Source organism: Solanum tuberosum, unplaced genomic scaffold, assembly GCF_000226075.1.
Source record: "Solanum tuberosum cultivar DM 1-3 516 R44 unplaced genomic scaffold, SolTub_3.0 scf00080, whole genome shotgun sequence".
Classification (NCBI taxonomy): Eukaryota; Viridiplantae; Streptophyta; class Magnoliopsida; order Solanales; family Solanaceae; genus Solanum; species Solanum tuberosum.
Window position 1 is genome coordinate 1,889,091 of NW_006239007.1, and position 4,044 is coordinate 1,893,134.

Consider the following 4,044-nt stretch of genomic DNA (forward strand, 5'->3'; position numbering starts at 1 on the left):
GCTTCATAAATAGTCAGTATAGTTGAGAAGTCTGTATTATTCATTTATTTTATTAAATGTTTTAAAGACTTAAGTTGCCTATTTTTATGGTGAGTTGAATAATTTAATTTATTTTCAGTTAAAGCTTTCTATTTAAGTTTCATGAATATTTATTCATGTTTTAATCTTTATATGCTTGAGTTAGTCTTTCGCTTGAAGTCAGCCAGAATGAGGGTTCGCTTGGGGACCAGCAATGGTTCTTGAGTGACGGCCACGTCCAGGGTGTAGGCTCGAGTCGTGACAAACTTGATATCAGAACACAGAATTCAAGTTTCCTAGGGTGTCTATGAAGCCGTGTTGGTAGGATCTTGTTTATAGCTGTGTGGGCTCCACTCCTATAAATGAGGGACTAGAGACATTTAAGAAAAGTTTCCCTTCTTTCATACTCTTAATCGTATAATAGAGCTATATCATAGAGATTTATTTATACTCGTGTGGTTCCCATATTCATTCGACTACCCATCATACTAGAGGTGGTTGAAAAGTAAAGCCTGAGATCCTTATGGATGGTTTATTCTTAGCAAAAGTATTGAGAAAGTCATGAGACTCCAGAGGGTCTTGAGAGGAGCCCAGGAGTGAGTTAAGTGTTCACTTTTTAGAAGAATGCACCCATAATTATATGAATCGTGTGTTTGAGCTAAAAGCAAGTTATACTATTTTCCTTAAGCCTAGTTTCAGCTGAGGTCCTTATGAGGAGGTATGTTTAGAGCTTGAGTAAGATTTTCACTCGAAGAGATAGTATGAGTTATGATTCTATAAGAAGTAGTATAAGAAAGTGTCCAGAGTTAGAGGAAAGTATATAGAGATTTAGTTATCTAAGTAAGGGAGATGATGTTTTGGAAAACTATGTTACTATAGTCATGCACCTAGTAAGTTATTAATGAAGAGTTTTCCCGTATGGGTAGACTAAGAAGTGGTGAGTTGAAAAGATTCCATCATAGGAGGTAGAGTGTGTTGTATATAGAGAGGAGTTTGTGATTAAGTGTCATTGTATAGGTAATGACTAAGTGTAAGTGTTGAATTGAAGAGCAAAAGTATTCATAAAGTGATAGATATATGCTAGGCTTATGATTTGTTTGAGAGGGTCATGATGTTCATAAGGTTATAGAACTGATCAAGTAATGAGGTATAATATAGTAGGCGAGCAATCGTAATGATATTCGGGTTAATAATAAACATTAAGCTTGAATTTGAGATGAGTGTCATGATCCAAAGAATGGAAACATGAGGGTGATGATGTTGTCTTGAGATTTGAACTAGAAGACATGACATAGAGTAGGTAAGGAATTGAGATGTTAGCTGCATGAGATATAAGTGGTACAAGTGAGAGACCCTAACATTTAGATAAGGGCAGTGAAGTGTGGCTATGATATTCGGGTTAATAATAAACATTAAGCTTGAATTTGAGATGAGTGTCATGATCCAAAGAATGGAAACATGAGGGTGATGATGTTGTCTTGAGATTTGAACTAGAAGACATGACATAGAGTAGGTAAGGAATTGAGATGTTAGCTGCATGAGATATAAGTGGTACAAGTGAGAGACCCTAACATTTAGATAAGGGCAGTGAAGTGTGGCTTAGTCACAAGAGTAACAAGAGCATTAAGAGGTGTGCCGATGGTATGTTACCAGATGAGGTTCCAATTAAGTTATAATTTTCCATGTGTGCCTAGATAGCATAATTGAGTTGTCAATGTGGAATAGGTCTATAGCTTTCAAGTGTTAGCTTTATACCTAAGGGGGAGATGACGAGATGAGAATCAAGTCAAGTGTTTGAGAGTAAGATAGTAATGAGTTCTAAAGAGTATGGGAGATATCCATTCAGAGGTCCTCTTAGTAATGAAGTGATGTTAGAAAGAGGAGGTTGATGTTCTTATCGTGATAATGATGGTGTGATAATTCCATCTAAGGTTATAAATGAGGAGGAAAAGGAGGATGAGGTTGTACTATGAGAAATATTTAAATGAGAGCCCTTAGTTGGTTCTGAAGAAGTTAGTTAGTAGGAGTCCATGGAGTTGTTAGAGTACTAAGCTTGGATGTAGTGGTAAGGAGTAATAGTCTTGGGATGAGATTCCCTATAGAGAGGTATAGAACCCGAACTTAAGGATTTGGGTTAAGCTTGAATATAGTAAGAGAAGACCATTAGACTCAAACCTTAGTAAGAGTAACCCCGTTCCATACCCAGTCTAGTCGTCATTCGAGGACGAATGATCCCAAGGGGGAGATATTATAACACCCCAGAAAATTTTTCGAACTAAGACTTGAATCATCCTTCATTGTGAGTAGTATTTTTACCGAGGAATTAAAATTTTCTTGTGTGTTAAGGTCACTAGATGTAGCACCTTGAGTTCCAAGAAGAATTAGAGAAAAATCATTGAAGTCATTCCTAAGTTTCCTTAAGTTTTGGTTCAACTTCAGATGATCATAACTCTCAGTACAGGATGATTTAGGTGGACTACAAGGTATCCAATGAAATCTCTTTGAATTATATTTCCAACGCCGCTGAGTTTGCTAAGTTTCGAGTTCGGATGAGTGAGATATGCCCTTTTGAAGTCAGGTTGTCCAGTTAAGGAAAGTTACCCGAAAATAGTAAGGGGTATTTTGGTCTTTTCCTTACCCAATCAGATTTAATTCATTTTTAGTAATGTTTTAGGGGTATAATCCTATTAGGTTCAGTTTTATAATCCTAAAATACACCTAGGGTTTTAGTTGAGAGTTCAAGAAGACAAAAGAAGAGAAAAAAGGAGAAAAGAGGAGAGGATCAAGCGTTCGTCGAGATTCTTGCGTCTTGTTGCAGATTTTCGCCATGGGTTTAATACCTAAGAGGTATGTAAGCTTCCATAGTGTTGGGTTTGTTCACCCACATGCCAAACATTTTATGTTCAGCGCAAATTTCATTCTTGAAGTGGAAAGATTAGAGTTCTTGATAGGTGTTCTTGAAGTTCTTTCTAAATCTTGTTGTGTTGGATTTTTGATGATTTATTGAGATCAAAGTTAGTGTTTTAAGGGTTGTAATGAGTATATTAGAGTGTACTTATGTTGAGTAATTTATTCTAAGTGATTGGGAAAGAAATCATTCGATTCTAGGTGAGTTAGGGTGAGAAAACGAGCAAAGAAATTCGTCGGGTTTTCTGGGTTGGGGCCTGGCGTGTCGCGCCAGACAGAGCGCCCCAAAGTAGGCTCTGAATTTTAGGGGCTGGCGCCCTGCGTCACCCATAACCCCAGGGTTGCCTGCCCCATCCAGATTGCAATTGGTTGCTCCGTTTGAGTTCTTCGAAGGGTACCTTCACTCTTTTTCGATTCTAACTACTCTAAGCTACTTCTAAACACCTAAAATCATTCCTAACATGATCATAACTTTGAATTCATAATTCAAATTCAAGTTAGAGTTGAGAGTTAAGTTTTGAGAATTCTTTCGAACATTCTAAGAAAGTCCCTTTGAATCTTTTTGTGGAGTCTTCTACAACTTCTAGTAACTTGTTTCAAGACTCGAGCAAGTGAGTATGAGAATGAGGAGAATGTATTCATGATTCTACTTTGTCATCACGAGATCCTTCATATCATGAACCATAACTCTTGAATTCATAATTTACATTCAAGAGAGAGTTAAGAGTAGAGTTCAAGAAAGTTTTTTTGAGTTCAATTGTGAATCCTTTGAGATCCATAATCGATTTGAGTTACGTTTTGAGAAAGTAAGTATGAGAATGAGTAGAGTCGTATACATGAGTTTCATAATGTCATGTAGACCATTGAATTGAGTCGTTCATGCCCATAAATTCCGCATGAACTTCATAAATTGATCATCTATGAGAAGAGTAGTATCTTCATGTCCTAAGTCTTGAGTATTGAGTTTCTAAGCCATTTGAGATTATATTCCTAATCATGGGACTATTACATGTTACCCATGAAGTCCTTGAGTTGGGTTATTCATGTCCATAATTCCGCATGAACCCTATCAGTCCAGCAGTCTTGAGTTGAGTAGTTCATGCTCATAATTCTGTATGA